At 41.6% G+C, this 23651-nt stretch overlaps 3 protein-coding genes across 3 annotated transcripts in view; 2 read left to right on the forward strand and 1 right to left on the reverse strand.

Moving 5' to 3' along the window:
• LOC126567260 (uncharacterized) overlaps nt 1–23651 on the reverse strand; it is a 145340-nt gene that overhangs the window by 62878 nt on the left and 58811 nt on the right. The gene's annotated exons all lie outside the window — the stretch shown is intronic.
• Nucleotides 1–23651, forward strand: part of LOC126558417 (leucine-rich repeat-containing protein 58) — a 289270-nt gene that overhangs the window by 26845 nt on the left and 238774 nt on the right. The gene's annotated exons all lie outside the window — the stretch shown is intronic.
• LOC126558623 (probable dimethyladenosine transferase) overlaps nt 10883–23651 on the forward strand; it is a 232181-nt gene continuing 219412 nt past the window's right edge. Inside the window, exon 1 of the mRNA XM_050214668.1 lies at nt 10883–10886. The gene's annotated coding sequence lies outside the window, so the exon portion shown is untranslated. The remainder of the gene's footprint in view (nt 10887–23651) is intronic.

Here is a 23651-nt window from a genome sequence, read left to right on the forward strand (position 1 = left end):
GTTCGGTTCGATCTATGGTATCGTAGGCCACCTTGAAGTCAAAAAACAGGTGGTGCGTAGGGTCGGTTTGGGCTCCAGTCTGCAGAAGAGTATTCGGGACAGGATCTTATAGGCAGCATTCAGGACTGTGATGGCCCGGAAGTTAGCACAGTCCATCCTGTTGCCCTTTTTGTACACCCGGTGTATGACACCCAGTTTCCATTCTGGTAGTTCTTCCTGATCTCAAATCTTAACAATCAGTCGATGCATGATGGCGGAAATCCTCTCCGGACCCATCTTGAACAGTTCGGCCACCAGCCCACCGCTGCCAGCTGATTTATTGCATTTCAGCTGTTTGAAGGCACTGATGACTTCATCCAGGGATGGTGGAGGTACCTCGTCATCGTCATGCTGGCTGTCGTAGTTCTGCACTCCTCTGCTTCCTGCGCCTAGTTCGGTGAAGCACTTCCACCTGTTGATCACCTCTCACTCGTCCGACAGGATATCTCCTTCCTCGCTGCGGCACATAGCGATCATGGGAGTAAAACCGCCCCGTGCCGCATTCAACATCCTGTAGAACTTGCGAGTTTCCCCCGGCTGGGATAACTGCTGCATCAGTTGCTCGTCCGACTCTTCGAAACTCCGCTTCTTATCCTGGAAGAGCCGGATCTGCTACCTCCGCAGTCGTCTACAGTGTTCCACATTCTGCCAGGTCTCGCACTGGACCATGCGGGTACGCGCTGCGTTCTTCTCGGATAGTGCTCGCCTGCACCCATCATCAAACCATTCCTTCCTCTGGTTACGTGTCACGCGGCCAATTGTTCGCTCGGCTGTGTTGCTGATGGCTTGCTCCACCATACGCCAGTGGTAATTGAGGGACATCGCCTCGGTGGTGGTGTCCTCCGGCAGCGCTTCCCCAAGCGCGATTGCGAAGTTCCTTGCCACACCAGCTTGCCTCAGCCGATCTATGTTGAGCCTTGGGGTAGGCTGAAAGCGCAGCTTGTTGGATTTTCTTTTCACGTCGATGATATCCGAGAAGTGCCTTCCATCGATAAGAACGTGGTCGATCTGGGAATATGTCTGCTGTGGTGATCTCCAGGTGTAACTGAAACAAGGTGCGTGCTGGAAGAAGGTGCTGCGTATGCTCATGTGCTTGGAGGAGGCAAAGTTCACGAGCCGAAGCCCGTTGTCATTCGTCAGCTGGTGGGCACTGAAACTTCCTATCGTGGGTTTAAATACCTCCTCCCGTCCGACCTGAGCGTTAAATTCTCCGATGACAATCTTGACTTGTTTCTCGATACATATAATTAGCGGAAGTGTTGGTTTATTTTTGTAAAGCATTCCAGAGTAAAGTTTTAATGAACTTGCAAATAAAAGCAGACTAAAATTCAATGTCAAACAGCTTTAGACATCGAGAAACGTTCAAAATGTAGTACTTTGATTCAGAAAATTCAATTGATCAAACTGTTACATGTAAAACATTTTTTTTTATTCATAAAGGACGGCCAGGCCGTATTGCTATATAAAACATTTTATTTCCCAATCAATTAGAAAGTGCAAAGTATACTACGAAACTGTTCGGTATTCGAAATATAGGTCATGAGGAAAAATAGTTTCATTTTCTAAATGCGTCCCACTAACGACAGACACACTAAGACCCACTAAAAGTGTATTAAAACCTTACGCACGATCCGCATTTTGCACGCTACGGTAGGTTCACGAGCACTGTTGGCTTTTTCCTTAATGTCATATAACGAAAACAGCGAATGTTACCGATTGGGAGGAAAAGGAAACGAAACATACGGAAACTCACGCACGCACCCGGTATGCGGTAGACAATCCCTGAAGTAGAAAAAATCTTTTTAAATACACTAATCCTATCCTGCAGGATCATAACTACCACCAACGACTTCAGCACGAATCCAACCACTCGCTAGGCGGGATAGGCTGCAGTGGCAAATCGAACCAAAGGGTTCAAATAGAACAAGTCTGTGGCAGAGTCTGTGGAAGGACTATTTTGAGCACCGTAGAAGAGAGCGCGTGGAAGACCAAGGAAGAAGAATCCTGCGCAGGGAAGCAAACGGATTCATGGGCGGAAAACAACACAATAATATCATCATCAGCAGCAACAGACGCGATGCGTTCGATGGATTGTAAAAGCTGAAGGGAAATAAAAATGCGTTTGGTTGGGTTTTTGTAGGAAAAAATGGCTTTAAGGAGATAAAGAGAAACAGAGAGAGAGAGAGAGAGAGAGAGAGAGAGAGAGAGAGAGAGAGCGAGTGAAAAAAAAGAAAAATAGAAGCCTGAAAAAATTGCTAAGTTTTGCATGAGCAAAAATGGAAAAGTACGGAGAATTGTGTGTCCACTTGCTCTTGGACTAATATGTAAATAAGAAATAATAGTTATACCTGTCAAGTGAACCTATTTCCAGCACCTTAATGTCTGGAAAATGCATACTTTCGAGGAAACTTCTGTTAGACTTGTGCTGTACCAAATAACTACATTTACCAATAATCTCATTAATTTTCTCAATTTGTACCACGTGCTTCGTCATCTACACCGACAGTCCTTATCGACGTTTTGCGAATCAAATCCATTCCATTACGTTTCCTGGAAGTACATCATCGATGTATCCGGGATACTGGGTCCGTTCTAGGAGTAATTTAACCAGGATTGACTTCGTCGTTCAACCGTCGGGTACGGTCGATGGTTTGTTCATTCGGTAGCATAAAGTCGACTTGTTACATGGACGCCCAACATTTACTTCGCTCCCATGAACCTGCCCCGTGGCTTCCGTGTTTCCGTACCTCCTTTGTGCTTATGTTGTGTGATGGATTATTGTGGGGGATAAATTATGGATCAATTATTTTAATTGAAGATGAGAGAAAAAATAAATCTCCACCAACCGACGGCAGCGTGGTAAGTTCTGAGATATCGAATGCGTGCGTATGACTGAGACCCAACTCCACCCGTGTTTGTTGCGTACCGGTGGTGTATTCCCGTTCACCACAAAGGGAGAGGAAAAAAAAACATTTTTTGAAGTCCTTCCGCTCTTCCCCGTGCTCCTTCATCCACTGCACGTCAACCTTCCCGAAAGATCCTTTGGACGTGGGCATTCAGCGCCATCAACGATCGTATGGCAGTGCAGTTTTCATGCACTTTTCATGCACAACCTACCGCACGGGGGTGAAATAATTTGCACATTCTGCCGCGTAATGTACGCTGCATAAAGCGCAGAAAATTTTATTTTAGATTTGTTAGCCCCGATAAGCGCCCGGGTGCGTTTGAGGCCTTTTAAAATCTATCCTACGGCTTGGGCGGAACTTGTCCACCAGCTACGGCAAACTAACTTTACCCTAACGCACGAAACGCACCTGCACAAACAACGGTCGAGTGTATTTGGTCTGGTCGAGCAGTGATGGATACGAAACTTGGACTTGAACGCACTGATATCGTCGTCGTCCTCCTAGGTCCTCCTTGTCTAAAGCTAACCGTGAAGCCTAGAATCGCTCGATCTTTATTTATTTTTTTATTTACCAAATACAATTTCACTGCTCCAGCACGCTACGAGGATGGAAATGCACCGATGCACTTTACCATTGGGCGGAATGCATCCATACTACACACACACACACACACTCACACACACGCACATGATTTAAATTCTAAAATTGATGGATTACTGCTTAACGCACCGGCCCGGCAATCCACAATTTCTCAATACGCAATAGAAAAATGAGCAAATTTACCGGGCAAAGTGCAGCAAATGCACGTGTGTGAGTGTGGCATTTTGTGTGGTCTTTTGAATTGTTATTCAACGGGCTCGGTGCGATGAATCATGCGGATGCATTTGGACGAGCATCAGCATCATCGTGCGTGTCCGGTACGATGAATCTTTCAATAGAAATTTGTTTTCCGCTTGAAAGGACGTATGAATGAGCTGATGCCGAGGACGATGGCGCTTTTTTTTTTTATTTGAGCGTTCGATGATCATTCGATGAAAAAGAATTTCCAAAGATCCATTTCCTAAATGAAAAGGGCTTACAGGCAAGCGGAAATCCGACTGAAACATGCTTTTTTGCATGTATGAGGGCGGAATGGGAGCGATTGCTGTGAGGTTAAAACAACGCACAATATTTCTCAGCCACTCAGCCCCCATACACAAAGAACATGTGGGTCATAGTAAAGTAGAACAAAGGGTTAGAAGAGGTAGAATGGATTGTACGAATCGAGTTCGGTTCGATTTTTCATTTTCCCTTTTACGTTTTAAAACCATTACAGTTATTATATGTGAAAGTAGCCCGGGGAAAATGGAAGCAATAGCAGTAGTAGAAGTAGTAATAGTGCTGTGAAAAAGGGAATCGGTCCTCTAAGGTACAATCAAATTGATTGTTTCAATAGAATTATGTTCGTGGACAAACATTTCCTGACATTCCGTAGGAAAAATGACATGTTAGCCATCGATTATCCATCATCAGCTACAACAATGTTTGGAATTGTGTATTTTGATACAGAGATTATAGATTGTATTTACAGTTTGCTTGAAAATTGGAAATCACTCACAGAATCAAATTTATAGTGACCTATTTTTTTAATCAAATTATAGTTCAATTATACAAGTTCAGTGTATAGTGTTCTAAGTAATTAACATGACTTAAGTAATGCTGCTTTCATTAGCCTCGTAAAAAGATTCGAACCTCTTTCTAACCTCTTTCCAAACGACTACATTCTTGAGGAATGATCACAAAAACAAGAAACATGGGTCGTGGATGATTCCTTTTTGGAAAAAATTTTCCATACAAATTGCATGGGAAAGGACGACGCCGTAAACAAGAGTAGACTTTACTCCTACTTGGATGTATTAACCATATCTTCTTATTCATGATATCTGCAATGTTCAATGTACAATGCTCCCTGATAAGTAAAGCTCCTCCGTCCGGCGGGGCCCCTCCTGATCGAAGAGCCCCCCCAGGTCACGAGGAACCCGGCCCAGGAGGCATCCTTGGTCGACGATGCCCCCTGGTCGGCGAGGCATCGCTGGTTGGCGAGGCCCCTTACGGTCACCACCTTCGCCCAAAGGTTAATCCGTCTACACTATGCTAATGCGCTAACTAAACTTTTTTGAGCTAATGGCCAACGATGCGGCTACATGCAGATTGTAGTATCAAGAAGTTCCAGCCCATAATCGTTTTGCAAAACCAACCCGACGACTGCTGTGGTACAACGTTCCTGGGAAACAGTGGATGGTTTACTGTCCTATGTCGCAGATGGAACGGTACTGCCTTCGGTTAATTTTGTGCTATCGAAAGGGTCCAACGTCATTTATGGATCTACGGACAGTAGAACGTACCATTTGTGCTTCCTTTCAGAAGGCAGCCACTGCAGCCGGACTTTTGCAAGACTAAGTCGAGTAGGACCAAGCACTCTAGGAAACTGTTTCATTTCCCTCGTAGCTGCGTCAACTGTTCGCTTTCATTTTTTCTGAAAGAATGCCCCAGAATCCTCACCGCCTTCAGCGGCTCAGGATACGTATGTGGACGATCTTTGCGAAGATTTTCTTCGGAACTGATCAGAGAATTCAGATCATAATAAACTGTTGCGCAATGTTGAGCATTTTAGCTCTTTTCGTACCGTTTGTAGGGTTTTTGTTGGAGTCGTTCCGCGAAAATACTGATGGACATCTTCGAGCGGAACGACTCCAACAAAAAACGCTTGACATTTTCCCCGAAATACCTCTTAAAAAATATCTTATGTTATTAGCCGGTCCAATTTGAATATGAATATGCATCCCGGAAAAGCGTACACCCTGAGGTAAAGACATACGACGGAGTTTTGTTACGTAGCCGGAGTTATGTTGCGTAGCTCTGAAACCTGGCCAATTGATTAGTAACAACAAAAACTGCTTCTGCTTTCTAAGGTTGTTAGTCTCTAATGTGTGTCATAGGTTAACCTTCGGCTTTTTATTTTTAATGAAAGGAATGAAGGGAACAAAAGGCTACGTATAATAAAATTGATCAGAGCAACGAAGGTGCATCAGTAAAGTGAATAAGGAGGAATGCAAATTTAAGGGACTATTGGCCGTATAACCAACGCCTATCCACGTCCCAGGGAAGTGCAGAACGTCTGGCCCCAAGGGTTTTTTGGACAGCAATGCTTGTAATCTTTGAGAAATCCTGGTGAACGGCGATTAATTCACCGAACAGTTCTCCAACAACGACCTGACCAGTGAGTAGAATAATATCTTAAGGCATAGATGATTAGGATCTCCGGTAACAAGGGAATCGATATGGTTGGTGAAGGTAAGACCACCATCCAACCAGATATCCAGGTGCTGTTTCCTTCGGTCGCGGATCTAATTTCATTCTAACCGATGGGTACCTTTTTTAGGACCTAACCCGCTAATAGATACACGCCATCCTGCTTCACTGTTAACTGGAAATGAAAAATAAAATTCGGATCGGATTCTGGGATTTGAAGGCTTGTCAAATCGATCGAGATGCGAATTACAATTCATAATAAACACAACATTTTTTACGCATTTTACTCTCAATAAAATCTGCGAAAAGTGTGCTGAACTCTTGCCCATAACTTGCCCTTTTGCATCAAAAGGAAATTTTATTTCTAACGGTGGAAAGTTGGAGGACTGATTTATACATCAAATTGAGACAAGTGATAAATGGAAAGTAGATCACGGGAGAGTCTCCGTTCGTACCGGTTTTTTCACACTGATGTCGACCTTTCATTTCATGTATAAGCTTTGTATGATTGTTATTATTACTGAAGCATAAAATGCACCAAGAACTTTTCAATCGACATCAAATCAATCAATCAACTATCAGGAGAAGTCCAAATCATTTCAGTCCTTTTATGAAAGTATGTCTCAAGCAAGGCTATTTTTCTTTTCAATCCTCATATCCAAGAGATGGTCTCAAATCTTCTGTAAGTAATATTCCTTCCATCTTGTCATCTGTGCTGCAATTATTTCCTTCAGTCTTCGTTGTCTTGATTGTTCCATTCTTGTCATGCAAAACAGCCAAGAGCTGCATCATAAATGAAGCAAAAAACTTGAAATAGTGACTTAAAAGCAAAAGAAAACTACAACGAACAGAATTGACGTTAGTGTTAACTTCTTCGACCCGCTTGCATGCATACGTACGTTGCTATTATAAGTAAATTAGGCTCTGCATTCCTTACACGCGGTCCGGATAAGCGCTACTACACATCTTCAATTAAACCCCGGTGGCGATACGGTGCCACCCCACGCGGCAATGTTAATTTGTAACACTTTGTCCGAGTTTAGATAGCCTACTGCTCGGTAGCCATTCCTACCCTGCACGACCGTCATCCGCTTATCTTCTTTGGTTAGGACGCGTAAAAAACACCTGAACATCCGAACGACCACGGTCCACGGTCCAGACGCCGAGCACGAATCTGTTTGGTGAAGCTGCTCAAACGCTGCCAATCTGTCAACAGACAGTGTCGCGCGGAAGGTTTTGCCGTTGCTATAGTTGCTTTGGCGAAGGCGTTTCCCACACACCTACGCCACACCGTACTAATCTTGCATCCATAATGGTCCCCGTGCCGTGTCTCTGCAACTCGGGTCTCTATAGTGCACTAGATGGGATTTCAATTGTTGAAATGAAATCGATATTACTTCACCTCAATGAAAGGACAAACTCGGTGTAGGTAAATATTGATGCATCTACCATATTTCATCACATAACCCCCTTTTGAAACTACACTTGCGATGGGTTGGGACGGGAGAGCTTTACTGTAGCCGTTCGCTCTTGGGTGGGTTTTAGTCACAACATACGGGGAAACATTGTTAAATACACGTGTCGATGAAGTTGTCATCGAAATAAATATGTCTTAGACTCCGGCTAGTAATTGCATAGATTCAGAGTTTCAAGAGTATTGTTCACAATTTCTCCGATAGTTTGGATGCCGTCACACACTGTGTCTGCAGGATTTATCTTAATGCCTTTAGAAACATTTTTTGCATAATGTTATTCTTTCAGAGCAGTAGTATATGACGTAGTTGTGCAAAGTACCTGCATATTGTATATTGGTAAGTTATCATGTAGCGTTGCCCTCAGGTGCTGTTGGCAAAAATCTCCATTGCCCATTGTTGTTCGAACTTCAAGTCGGCCTACGATCAGTGGCGAGTTTAACCGCAAGCAAACTTGACTCTGGGTTCGAAATTCGCGATAGGATTTTTAAAAGATATCTCCGATTCCTAGAGATATCATCCGCGAATGATATTGAAATCATCAGACAGATGTCCGCGTTCGTGATGCATACAACCTACTGAAACGCCAATTGACGATCAATGCGACGTAAGCAAAGAAGCTGACGTTCTACCAGATGCTGACACTGATAGAACCCAGCTCGGTATTCAAGTGAAATCGAAAATGGCGGTGATTAGATGCTGCCGTGAATGGAAGAATGCAGGACTGCACTGGAAAAAGTACTGTCCATCTGGTCATAGAAGTATTCGATAAAGCAACCCAAGCAAAGGAAGAGTAAAATTATTATCTTACCAAACATACAAGGCGCTACAACCGCTTCGTGACTCTGGTCTGTTGCAGAAGTCAATTCCACTCACGGTCTCGCACCTTCTCCTTTCTCTTATCACACGTTTATCCTATCATTCGACTACTCTATTTCTATTTGGATCTACCACGCCTCCACTGTTGCCTGTATTTGTCTACAGAACGTACATTATGTGAATGATTTATTGAAGAAACATATTTTCGAAACTTACATCACAAAAACCAAGATCCGAAATTGTGGAACATGGAAAAAAGGTTAGATAGCATAAATATAAATTAAATATATATATATATATATATATATATATATATATATATATATATATATATATATATATATATATATCAATCACAGCATCGTTGTTTCCAGCGATGTGGATGAATTTGCAAAACTCTTTAAAATTATTGAACTTTGCGATGGTCTTATTCCATCTAGAATAGGAACATGCAAATCGTTGAAGCTAAAAGTTTCACGTTGGGAATTACAGTTTTTATTTCTTGCTGCAACATCATCCATGCCGGAGCGACCCTAGGACATGAGGCAAATTTATGCTCCATTTCGAAGATGATATTCTTTGCGTGTTGTATACATGAAGCATGTGTGTTTTTTTTTTTTGTTTATGAGCAGGAACAGACACGATCTTTGCTCGGAAGAATGCCTCCTGCAACTGATGTTTTTCCAAACCTTTTTCCACGATATGGAAGGAGTTTCTAACGCAACCTTAGAATCGGGGTAAACCTTTCGTTGCTTGAGCTATCAGTGCTTTGGATGATGTTGCTGTTCGATATTTGGTTGGAAGAGTTGCCAGGTGTTGGACCACAATTTTTATCACGCTTGGGTCCGTGATGAATTTTGCTCCAAAACAAAAGCTTTCCCTATGTGTCACGCGTAGCGATGTGCATAGAAGGGCAGGTGCTTTAAGAGCCGGGAATTCGAAGTTTCAAATCCACCACGGTCTCGCAGAAGAGCCAGCTGTTGTCTTCTTCTTCTTGGCTTAATGACCTCTAAAGGTCATGCCGGGGCCATCGATCGAAATGGCTTACTAAGACTGCCGATTGACTAACCACGTAGTTGGTTAGCCTGTCCTTACTACGGGAACCGCGGTCCGGATGGGATTTGAACCCCGGTCCTGCCGTTTGAAGACCGGCGCCACTATCGCCTATACCACCGGGACGCTCCAGGAGCCAGCTGTTGTAGAGGTAGTTTTATTTCTCCACATCCACCCTAAAGAAAACTGCCGATGAGTGAGGTGATCGTAGCGATATCCATCAACCGAGCACCACAGATCGACGCAATGTACCATACTTTGGGTAACAGGAATGTGTTTAGAAGGGTTATTTTTTGGCACAGGTTTAGGTTTCTAACCCTGTGGTAGCGTATCAGCTGCCGAAACAATTGGATGTATTAGTTATATTTAAATATTATATTTTTAAGGTCCGTTACCAGAAAATGTTTCGTCAATGAAAAGAAAACTCAAGGACACTCTTTAAAATAATAACTTCACCTGAAGCTTCTGTCTGTAGAGATATTGATTGATTAGTAAAGTAAGTTCGCATGATAATTACATATAACAGAATTACACGTATTGGATGAGTAAAACAGTTGGAATTGTGTGAATAATTAGCGTTACTTTGTTATTCAAAAAGTACCCATTCATATAACATAACTATAAATTAAAAATCCAAATCACACTGCATATAGTTTTGTTCATCATTAAATCCGTAAGAAAATTGCCCCTGCATTTCATTTAAAGCTTATACCCATTTATTGCAATTTTCATCGCATTCAAACTGTGTGTTGTAACTCGATAAGCACCAAACAAAACAGCACACCAACAAATACTGTGACTCACACGCACAACAGAACGTTACCGTAAAGCTCGAGCATTAAAAATTGGTATCACTTACCCATGCACGCACTAAGACGTAAAGCAAAGAGAAAACCCATACGCCATACCCGTTCTTAAAGCCTGGCCAATGTTTTCCACCATCCGTCAATGGGATCGTTTGTTTGCATGGCTGATGAACGAAACAAAAAAATATATCTATATATTTATGCATCGCTACGAACGATTAGTCTATGGGGAACTGCACATTAAAGCCTACTGTCGTCGGTGAAAAGTACTCCCGGGTGCAAATGATAGCGCTGGAATATAGGAAATCCTTCTATTCATCGTACTGCTCCAACCATCCTGCCATGGTTCCATCGATTTCAGCCTTAGGATTGGAGCTAGGGAAAAACAAAACAATCCAGCATAAAGAGTGTGTTGCAATTTTCATCAATTTAACACACACGCGCATACACACGAACGGGTTTTGATGTGTTTTGCTTAATGATTTTTACTTTACACATTTGTAGGTGTTGTATAAAATATATTAAATTAATTTCTTGTGTTAAGCAACACATTCTATCATATTCGTTTTCATTTCCAGGAATCGATTTTTCCATCTTAATTGTGTAACAATAATTGTACAATAAATAACTAATACAATTAAACAAAACAGCAACTTTAACTTCACAATTCATACAACAACTAGCAAACTAATCGCATCACTTTCTACTAAAATGGACTCTAATCTCTTTATCTGCAATCCAACCCCTGTTTACTACCCAGGGTCCAGGGTCAACAAACCCACCAGATGACGGTGGTGGCAATAGTGCAGTAGTAAAGTTTTCCGAAGAATAAAAAACCTAGTAGCATGCAAAGCAAGCACCCTCTCGCCATTCTCGGCGCTACGCATGTCGATGTCGATGGCACTATTTTCATTCCCCTTGTACGCTTTTTTCATTTCACATCGAGCGTTAGCAACAATCACAGTCGATTGGTTTAGCTCAGTCCACACTTTCCACGAAGAACACGACTATCTGTACCGATATAGCATCTCGCCCCCGACCCCCGATGCTGGCTGGCTGGAGCGCTGGCTGGGACTCTCGATCATAACAATACCAACGACAAGATGCCCACGGATGCCTCGTTCCTCGATCGTACTACACACCGTGAGGATGTGAGGCTTTGGTGTCAGGGGAAGGGAAAAGGCAGGGAGCTGGTAGGCATGGGTGCCGCGACTCCTCCTGAGCGGCATCAGCGATAGGCACTTTAAAAACCAATTTAAGCAGCGATAATGATTTCATTCCGCTTCAGGGCGCCCTCTCTTTTGATGCAAGTATCCAATTTAAAAACATAATCATTGTTTGATTTTTTCCTACCACTCTCTGGCCGTATATACGCACACTGGAACCAACAACCCGGAATGAAGAGGTGGGAAAGAAAGAGAGAAAGAGAAGGAGAGATAGAGAGAGAGTTAAAGGCATCAGTATATGAAAAGGATTTCACATACAAAACAACACAGCACATGAAACGATGTTTCGCAAATTCTTTATCGAGTTTTCCAGTTTTCAAACGATAAGGCAACAATGTTATGAATTGAGTACATGCACACAATATTTTACAAAGTCAAAACTCAAAAATCCTTTGGCAAATTTTTTGTTTTTTTTTTTTTTGTCTGGTTTTGTTGTCAATGCTGTGGATGAAACTCTTTCCCTGCACTGTATTTCTATCCTGCCGAGAATTTGCCTAACGGCTCAAACCCTCTCACAATCACTTCCTGTACTTTTAGTTCCGGCGAAAATACCCATCCCCCGCTACGCCCACCTCCACTACCCGACTGCTCCTCCTCACCACGCCAATTATTTCTTCCAAGTCCTTCCCACGTTGATCTACCCTACTGCAGACCGTGCCATGGAAGAGAGCCTTGATAAAGAATGGCTGGTAAACGGTTTCAAAGCAAGGAAAAATCACGAAAAAAGGACTCAGAAGTAAAAAAAAAGAAAAACGAGGAACACAAAGGGACGTCGAAGATACTAGCTGCTGGAAAAAGCACGGTGAGGAAGAGCTCGAATGTCCCTTGGTCGACTTGGTCCTGGTGCTGCTGCTGCTGCTTTCACACATGAAGTCATGTGTCATTAATGATCCTCCAGCTTTCCAGCAGGGCACTGGCAGGTTTTGTTTCTTTCCCCTTTTGCATCGGTCGCTACTTCATGCTGGTTCCTATTCACCAAAGTTCACCCCCCCCCCCCCCCCCCCCCCCCCCGTATTGATATGTAATGCAGTTCGCATGCACACATGCATTTCCATCCTACAATTCACCTGCTGCAGTTGGCAGTTGACGGTGCATCTTTCACTTCGGGCATGGTGGATCAAATGAATGTGACAGCTGGTGCATCTAGTGCAAATCCCTGATCCTCCTTTCCTGGTGGGACCGTTTCAAAAAAGGGCACCCATGCACGAGTATGTGCTTGTGGGTGTTGTTGTGCAGACGCTTTGTTTGTGCTAGAACAACCAGCTAGTTCCATTTGCTGTTTCAATGCATTTTTGAGCAGCCAGTAAAGAGAGTCCAAAAAATCAACACTATCAATCAGGTGATGCAAAGTTTTGTTAAGTATTTAAAAAAAATCTAATTGATTAGGTTTGAGTTTACTAAGTACGAAAAGAATTTCGAATACTCTACTCTCTCGTTTTAATCCCGGGCCAGACTTACAAAGCACCTGTTAAGATGAACAAATCCCAAACCAAACTATCCCGCCAGCATTTTATCGTTTTTCGTGGCATCACTCGTCACTCCCTCCTTCCCTCGTCCTTTACGCAATCGCATGTGAATGTCACGCAGCTATTGTTCCTTTTGTGCATTGTTGGATGCGTCCAAAACTGCCAACAATTGTGCATATCCTTCCCACTCTCGGTGAGTCCAAATAATTCCGCTTTCTTTCCACTGTAGCAATGATATACATCAGCTCCCGTCTTATATCTTGCAGCTTGCTGAAACGTACTTTGAACGCTTCCAACTGAACATTCTAGGGCACTTTATCGTTTTGTGAATATGTGTGTTTGATGCGTTGTTTATGTTTCGCAAATTATCTATCCTTAACAGATTTTCTTTTTTTTTTGCTTAAGAATAATAGAGATGCCTAGTAGAGATGTGGCGAAAATAAATCTACTACGGCACATTACGGCAAGGATGACCCAGCACATCGTCAAAATTAAACAGAAGAGAGTCTGTTAGTAATTTGGAGATACTTACATTTGTCAAATTTGTACTACTTGCGTAGGATGTTCGTTAGAAGTACTTTGATGTATTTGGTGAATCGTTATGCACGTAAAGTATTATGCATTTGAAAGAAAGGGTGAAGAAGGACACGAACGAGACTTCAAGATCGGACACAATCAGGAACCTTCGAAATGGAAAACGAGCAAGACCACCGCTACCATCAAGACTACGAGCATGGAAACGGCCACATACACCCCGGGATAAGGGGCCCTCCCACAATAAGACCCTCGCTCTGAACACGACTTTGGCTTTGGATGACGGAACATACGCAACGGAACTACCGAGCACACCCGAGATATGGTGCCCTTTCATGGCTCGGAGAAGGAAAAATCTCCCAGCAGAGATGACAGGAGTATTTTACTTTTAAGTTAAGCTTTTAAGACTTTTAAGCAATATGGCTTGGCCATCCTTTATGAACAAAAAAAAAATTATGCATTGTCTATCATAAATTTAAGAAACATAAAGTGGGTGAATCTTGCATTATTATAATCCAAATGAATTTTATACTGAATCAATTCTCTATGGATGGATCGATATCCCTTAAACTCTAATTAATTAATTGATCTCTTCATTTTGTTTTCTAATTTACTGGATAGAATATATGTGCAATCTGCTCAAATTACTATTAAAAGTCAAAGCAAACCTGACTGACACTCGCTTTCAACAATTTACAAACTTTGATTTTTCGATGACGAACTTAACAAGAGTTATCTTAGATGATCTTCACCAAACCTACTCTGCTAGATCTCACAGAAGACGCGTGTAGTACCTTAAACTAAACATTGGATCACTTCTACAGGCATAAATTCAATCAAAAGACTTCTGACATGTCAGAAAGCAACACACGGATCCACACTGTGTCTTTCAGGTTAGGGTGCAACATACAAGAAGCATACATCGTAGATAACGCGTTTGCACACCAATTGACCATTGTTAAACTTTAAATCTCAGGAAGTTCTGATCGATGATAGGCCTGATTATCACATACAAATTGTCAAGACAAGTTGTCAAAAATGAAAGATTCGAATTATGACAGCCGTTTGTGTTGTCTGTTGGAAAAAAACTTAACGAAAGGCAAACTTATAAGTAGACTGCCAAGAATTTTTATTCTCTAACACAAACGGAGACTCGTATTTGTCAAACTGTTTTCCGTCAGCTATTAGAAACGGAAAGGCGCCAAACTCACCCGGGTCCTATGTGTTTACATTTCGTTTTCTTAAACAGTTCTAACTAAAATGTTAGTATTTTACTTCAGAAAGAATATTCTAGAAGGAAAGGACGGGAAAAAGTATCCTTAGGCTGCTCATTTGGCTACATTTCTAATAAAATGTATTTGAGCGAAAACGTTTCTTCCAAAATATTCAAACACTTGGTGAATGCCACGGAGAAAGTTAGTTCAGCAATTGCTCTATTTAAATATTTCCCGGTTCCATTTTGGTAACTCCCCTCCGCAAGAAACCGCAGCGTAGCAGCCAGCATTTTTTTGACGTGAATCCCTTTGCACTCACAGCGGACATTTTGGCTCAATCTCATTAAGAATATCGAGGAAAATTTCCTTCGATAAACGAAAAATTTTCTTAAATCTGAAAAGAACAACCTCGAGAACATATCAAAAAGGTTTTACACAAAAGTTTCTCAGGTTAAACTCACGCTTGATTAGTAAGTTCCAAAGGATCGAAACATACTACGAAGCATCCGACGTTATTTAGTAAGATCTTCCGTTTTTTCATCATCACTACTGCTATCATCGGTCATATGATTTGGAAAAAAAATCGTTTTAAAACACAAAATAGCTTCTCAACAATAACAGTTTACGCATTTGGTTTTGTTTTTGTAGGCTTCATCTCTTTGACAGATGGATTTTGAAGGTTTAACGAAAAAAAGTTGCTTAACGAAACTGTCTGCCTGTCACAAGAACCGTTTCATAATGCAACTTTATTTTCCGTTCCGTATTGACTAGCTTGTCTTGAGACCGTTTGTAAAAGATAATCAGGCCTAATATCTTCAAAAATCTCTCCGTTTGCTAGATTGGCTGGTTTTCTGAATGCTTACAATTACAAATGATTCGCCCTCTCTGCTATTATGATTCTTTGGCACTGTCATTGAAAGGTTTACTAGTTTCTCCGCCTGGCTTGCTGTCTCCCGATCCGATAGCTTATTGAATGGACTTGCTGATATCTCATAGTTGGATAGTCAGTCCTCACTACGAGAGAACGATCCGTAAGGGGTTTGTACCCCAGTGCTGCAGGGAAGACCGGCGCAGCAGTGACATGACCACCAGACCATCCATAACCATCCTTCCTCGATAGGTCCTCTACATAAATTGAGCCAAAGAACGGAGGGTCAGAAGCGCTAATTTTGCAAGGAACTAGTAACGGGCCGCCTTAGTAAGGGTATTTGATATTTTAATATTTATTTTTTATTATTTTACAATTTTGACGAAACATAATTATAAGTTATGTTTATACAAACCAGGCTAGAAAGTAAGTTTTATGTCACGTAACATCAGAGGCGGATCAAACTGTTAAATCCATAAGCACAATAGAAGTTGAGGTTTATCTTCCAAAGTTTCTAATCCAAACCCCAGGCCTAAGTGGAGACTAAAGGAAGAAAGAAAAAATAATTGGATTGTGAGGACTCTCCTATCGCGTAGAAAAGAGAATTCCAGCATAGAAGACGGGAGTTTATAGAGTACTAATACACTGACTATTACAAAGATGGAATTTACCTCACAATTGAGGTAAATCTCTTCAGTTCATTGCACAAAACAAAACCATCATCATCTACAGTTTACACACATATCCAGCCAAAACCAGTAAAATGGTTAAGGATGCGTAGTCAACACATACACCGCTGTACCATTGCAAAATTCAGTCCTTTTCATCGATGCGTAAGAATTAAGTAAATTGGATTCCGTTCAATAGCCAACAGTAGGCAAATTGTTTATATAAGTGAACCTCAGACTTGACAGCTACCCCCGGGAACCTTCCAGTTCATGCACAATAATAATCCGTCATAAAACAAACATTGCAATAGCTCAGCAAATAGATTGATTGCAAAATAAAACCTATCGGTCGATTCAATGCTGAAGCAACAGACGTTGGTAGAACGGTTGACATTTTATTTGTTACCAGAATGGAATACTTTTTTACAAAAGCGTACATCAACTCTGCCAAAGCTAATTATAAGTTTTTCACAAAAGCCACAGCGCACAGTGCATCAGTATTTGTTGTTTCAGAATGGTACCAAAACCAAAATTTTAGATTAATACACATTTGTTTTGTAGGGAGCCATTATTCTGCATAGTTTTTTTTTTCTTGTTTTCAGAACTTTTTTTCCTCGCTTTTCTCTCGCGCATACATATAATTGTTGCTTTCGCGTAGAACCTCTATTCACTGACAAACCATCACTAGCTGTAAACGTAAACTTTTCGCTGCGCTTTCTGCGAATGTCAATTATGTGGCCTCGGAGTGACGAATAATTTTATGGCGCAATAGTAACGATTTGCCAAACAATCGTCAGCGTCAGCGCACGTGCACCGTGCCCCGGAGTGGCCCGGTTGGCTGGGATGAGGGCCTGTAAAAACAAACCGCACCGCACCGGTACCAAATGCAGTTCAGTTTGTTCGGATTGTGCATCAACAAGTGCAACCGTGCTGCAAATCGCAAGCTTTACGATAGCGTACAATTTTGTGCGCTCATCTATCCCTCTCGGCCTAATTAACAGTCACCGAGTGCTGCGTCCTGCTCTATTCGACCGCGATGATCGTTTGCTCTACCATCCGCACGATTACATTTGCACTGCTACTTTCGGACTCGGCAGTCCTCACTGCTGTTCGTTCGCTTTTGTGCCCCAGCGCGTGCACGCTGGATGCATTTGATTCGGCAAACGTTCGTCGTACGTACGGATCAAGGTCTAAGATCAATGCTTATTTGTCTTGTTTCGGATTTCCCTCTCCTCAACCATCAGCGTCCTCACCGTTGGCCTATCTTCTTTCTTCTCACTCTCGGGCCCCCGGGGCACATTGCATTGAACTTCGTCGTTTTGTTTAGGCCTTTGCGCAACACTTGCCTGGCTCGATTGGTGCGACTTTTTTGTGAACTCCACTCCCCCCCAACCCCCCTCCCTGCCAACCTTTTCCGACTCGAATTGTACCACTTTTTCTAACCACCACAAAACATTCGCCTAACCCCGCTGTACACCACCGCACCAAGCTGAGGTGGCGACCAATCAATGGAGTTCCTTCCCAACTACCATTTTATAGCAAACTATCGAGTCAAAATGGCTGATGGTTGGCCTTGGGTAGTTTGAGCTGGCGGGAGCTTAATTTCGTTTGCGGCTTCTATCTCTGTTAGACAAACGCCATCCGAATGCTAACTGATGCTAGTGCAGCACCCTCGCGGGCCACTCTATCAACATTTGACATATGCGCTAATGGCAGTGTTAGCCGGCAGCTCGGTCTTGGTCACTCGGACAATCGCCGCAAAAGGTTCGTGTCTTTGAGACGGCAGTTGGAAGCAAAAACAGAGACACCCGTGAACTGTGGCCATCATGACCCTCGATTACGGGAAGCACTGATGCCCGCAGCGAATCAAAGAGATAAATTATCATTTGCTATTGGCTACGGCAGCTTGGTCTCTGCCTGTGTCGTTATTAGAAAACACTCAAAATGGTTCTGCCTAACGGCTAGAAGTGCCATCAAGTTGGAGATTTAAATACTAGCGAACGCTTCGTCGGTAAACCTCACCAAAAACGTAGACGGTAAGCAAGGATTACACTTTTCCTGTTAGAATAATAATGAGATATTAAACAAAATTTATTGTTTGGATAATACCAACCATCCTTGTTTGTTGTGAATTAATTTTACGCCTATATTCTTCACTCGAACAACGCAAAAACACGTGGCATCGTGGTATACAGGAAAACGTTTGAGAATATTTTAAGAACACTTCCAAGTACGTCTGTCACATTATTCAAAGCCCATTGAATGTAACTGAGCTTTAATTGAAAGTCAACTGACGTTCCGCACAACAACCACATGTGGTATGAATTATTCAGCAATTTTATGTTTCGAAACTCTGATTGTGGATACTAAGTTATCTAAACCACACATGATAGTTTGAAGTAAATAATGATATTCATTAAATAAACAACAATTATGATCGCCTGTTAAGTACCTAATGTACACTTCAAGGTTAAACTCATGATGGACATAACTTGCAGTTTTTGAGTTTCCTGATATCTAAGAAGATTTATGCTTTAACTCTTCTTGTTTTGATTGTATAATGCAAAACATGCATCGATTTTCTTTCTACCACTATTGTTCCAAAAGTGTATAAACATTGCCTGTAAAGATCCTGTAAGCAAGGAAGCAGAAATCCTGAAGAACTCCGAAACTATGTACTTTGATTTCTATAATTGTCTTAATCAGTCTTACGATAACAGGAACAATACAGCTGGAAGGAAAATAGTGAAGAATAGGAGCGTCTAATGATAATCGGATTTTTGCTTCGTTAAGCTATGAAAATTGTGCCACATTATCAGCAGATCAAGTGGTGAGAAGTCTTCATCGGAAAATTGGGTATCCCTCAAGAATCATAGTGCCCTGGAAGGATACCACCAATTGTAAAGCAAACCAGAGTTGGAGATCGTCCATGGGACCAAAGGAGCCCTACAATTGATTGGACCATGAAACATGAGTTAAAAGCAGTTCCCAGGACTTCAGTTGCCGAACGAATCTTTAAGGAACTATTGCAAAGGAAATATCCGGAACACCACCACATCTATACTGAAGAATCTGTAGCAGGAAAAGATGCAAGTTGCGGAATCTTCTCAGCAAATGACGATTGTGCCATCAAACTAGCCGACAACACCAGTATTTTTTCGGCAGAAGCCATTGCCATGATTATTGCTGCAGAAGAAGCAACAATTTCCACCAAACCTAACGCTATATTCACAGATAGCGCTAGTGTCTTGGCCGCCGTAGAACGAGGAAAATCGAAGGACCCCTACATGCAGACTCTAGAAAACCTCCCATTCTCGTTGCATGTTATTTTTTGCTGCATCCCTAGCCATTGTGGCATTAAAGGGAATGAAGAAGCTGATAAAGCTGCCAATCAAGGTCGGGATCGAAAAACAGAACATCAGAGAAAGCTCTCCCGGAAGGACACATTGAAATATGCGAAAAAAAGATTAGAAGAAAAATCTTCGAAGAAAACAAACTTCGTATCATAAAAACATCAGTGGTTTCATACTACGGGAAAAAAGCAATAATCATGAGCAAGCAATCCTCACCCTGCTTAGGATTGGGCATTCCAGAATCACACACGGCAAGCGGGTAACAAAATCAGACCCTGGAAAATGTAGTTACTGTGGTGTCAATATTGCCATCAAGCATATTCTAGCAAACTGTGACGGTTACAATGAGGAAAGAATATTGCACAAAATAGACAACAACATCGACGAAATTCTAGCGAATCGCGAAGAAAGAGAACGTGTTGAATTTGTACAAAGAAATTTAAGGTATCTATAGTGTGTCAGCCAATAGTTTCAAAGCCTCTATAAAATGAATAAAAAATTTTAAAAAAAGTGCCCTGTAAGATGGACATCCAACGAGTTATAAGCGCGATCGCAATTGTTTCTATCGAGTTTCTATCGGATGAAATGTCCAATACAGATAGATTCAGCAAATATACAGTCTTCACAGTGGCTTAAAAAATTTCTAAATAATATGCTTTTAGGTGTCAAACACAATTTTTAAATTTTCTTTTAGATTAAAGATCATATGATCGCCACAAATAAGCATGCTTGTTTCAAGATGGCTTCCGATTACTTCATCCCCGTTTGCAATTTTAGTTCGAGTATTGCAGCTCGGTGTTGTATTCTCAGCTCTTCTTGAGCTGATTTTGTAGTAATTTCTCTATGCAAAATAAGCTAAATAAATACATTTTATTTGGGCAGGAATTTGGTATGAGATTCAACAACTCTTTGGTTAAATTTTTTTTAAAATATCCCTCCTTAACCCTCGAAATAAAATCTTGCTTTACATTCCGTACAAATCTATTTCGTTACTTATGGTCCCAGGAGACGAGACTTTTGATGACAATTCTTCTGACATGACAACTTAAATCCTCCAAAATCTTTTAAAACACTTCAATATTTCCACACCTCAAAGCGCATGACGCACTAATTGAGTTACTGTTATGAATTAATTCCCAATCAAACTCGTCGGTCAGCTTCGGACAATCATTAGAAACAAAAAAACAATTTTACGTTCATCCTTCATAACAACAAAAAAGGACATCCGGAAAAAGGAGCGCCCCTTTCAACGATAGCTACGCACCCTTTTCCAATCAAGGTTCATGAACCTGTCCGGCCATTCGACCTCTGTGATTGCTGGTGCTGTTGAAACAGGGTGAGCTTTTAAGCTATAACTCGCATTCTAGCAAACAACCATAAATTCAGAATTTCAATTCCTACCATGAATAATACAACATCCAGCGCCACATTATTTCAACCCGGGGTCAACCGTGTCGCCTGTGCTCTGTGTGTCGATTAGCTGTCAATCAAATTCCTCCATTGCGTCTTTGATGAAAGCCTAGCCGCGACGTCAATCGTGTAGCATACTTCCCCACCATGCGTACTGCACGCGTCACGATAGTTTTCCAGAACGATAATAATAGTGGCGTTTTTGTATCCACAGGTCGTATTGTACGACCGATGACATATCGTTGGAAAGCAAAACCAGTGAAAAAACCAGAACACATTACATGGTGACATCTCGTAAATGGACGCTGTGATGTTTTTATTGTTCCGTTGATGGTTTGATAATATATTATTTTACATTATATCACTCTAAATTCAAGCTCATCACTCGATGCCAACTTCAAAAATACAATCCTGGATTTGAATTGGTTTCCAACATTGCACCAGGTACTAACCGTGAATCTCTCTTGCGGGCAGTCAGGCGACGAATGCGCAAAGGTCCGTCAAACATTCATGGTCATCCGCAGGAGTGTACGAATCGAACCGATTGGCCACAAGCTGACCGCACGCTTTCAGTTTCTGTCCGAATCCAACGCGAAATCACGATACCAACTACCCTGGCGGAGCCTCTGGTGTGGAAGCGTTAATCGTTTAGTAACCTTAACTTTTCCACACACTGCTCCATGCCGTCCGATTTGCTTCCACGTTTAGAGCATGATTTATACCGACGAAGCGATTAGAATTTTAGATTTCTCACCTCAATCCAACCTGCCTGCTGCACTCAGCACAACTTCGCTGCCACCGTTATTGTAAGAGCGAATAATGGCCACAAGTATTAGCTTAACTCCCGTGAGTTTGCCGCTGATTTATGGTAACCTTGTAGCCGAAGCTCTGTTTTTTCGCTCTCTGCTGTTCCGTAGCTTTTTGCAGCTCTGGTCGTGTTTGTTGTTGTTATTTTGAAGGTTCACAGCGTAGCTGCTTGCACTGGCCGGCGAGAACAACAACAACAACAAAATGACTCGTTCTATTCGGAACACAATTCCAGGGCAAGATTCCTTTTTGTCACGAGCAATTGAAATAGCATCGTAAATGATAGCGGGTGCCATGTGTGAATCATAGAAAAATGGTGGAAGAAGCAATGCTATTTCGATTACAAACATGATTAGAATATTATTGGAACAATTATTGTGTGAGTTTTGATCTGGAAACTGTTTTAACTACACCTCCCAAACACACATTCAATGTAGGAAACGTGAAGTTTATATGCTCCTGAGCTATCTTTTGTATTGAAATTTAAAAAAGGAATAAAATAACGTCTGATCATTTCAAGCATCCTAATTGCTTGATCGTCTTATTTACGTCCCAAAGTTCATGATCACCTTATTCAATATGGGATGTTTTTTTCCAGATGGCTCGAGAATCCCGACGGTTATTTTGATATTTAAGTTTAAGTTTAGTAAAACTGTCAAATGTCAAGAAAGCAAGTTTGAACAAACTCCATGAGAGCGATCGTTTTTAACAAATGGAACGCCAATAACACCCATCATTTACACTGTTCTTGCTTTTAGAAGCAATAGCAAACCTACTCGCCGAGTAATCGAGTAATGCAAATAAATTACTGACCTTCTCGGGTTTCTTACGGTCGATCGCGACAATGCGCGCGGCTGTAAATAAAATTCCATAAAAAAAGATAATTTTAAACCCATTATGATTCACCCTCTCCGGTGAATTAGTTTCGGAGGGTGTCGATCAGCCACGATGGCCAGCGGGTGTAGTTGGCGACGCAGTTCAGGGTATCGATGATGACGCCACCGTTCTAAGAACGGCACCCGAACAAAGACACACCGCCTATACCTGCCGCTGTAGGCTGTTCCGTGAAGAAAATTAGATGATCGTCCAATTCAGGCAGTTGTATCATTATCACTCAGCTCAATGATCGCCTGCTAGATCATCTAAACCAAGGTTGCTGGCTTTAAGCTATTCATAGTGAGATGGTTTTGTACTTCGTGAAATATCAACTCATCGGAATAAAGGATCGATGCGATCTAGCAACGATGCATCTCGATTAACACAAACTATTTCTGGTACACCTTAAAATGTCATTAATCTACCTTAAATTAGCCAGTGAGATTGGCTGTTTCACATCTACCAATTGAAGGCATTTTTCGTAAACAAAATGTTTTAATATTTATGTTGTGAATACATACAGTTTAAGCAGAATTCCAGATGTTTTTTTTTATAAAATTTCTCATATTCCCAAAGCACCAAAGTTATCAGATAATTTAAGAGGGTCGTTTTTCTTTATGTAAATCATATCCAAGTTTCGTACTACTACTGGCACTGCCGTACCGGGACATTATTTTAAATTAACTAAACAATTTTTAGTATCTGAAGAATCAGGAACCTGGAGAATCTGTTCCACTTTCTCGATTTGGTTCACTTTTAAGAAGAATCTTTTTAGTAATATTAATCCTTCTAATAACCTTCCTATACGTCTTTGTGTTTCAATTTCTCTCCGTGACATTGGTG

This window comes from Anopheles maculipalpis, chromosome 2RL, assembly GCF_943734695.1.
Source record: "Anopheles maculipalpis chromosome 2RL, idAnoMacuDA_375_x, whole genome shotgun sequence".
Lineage (NCBI taxonomy): Eukaryota > Metazoa > Arthropoda > Insecta > Diptera > Culicidae > Anopheles > Anopheles maculipalpis.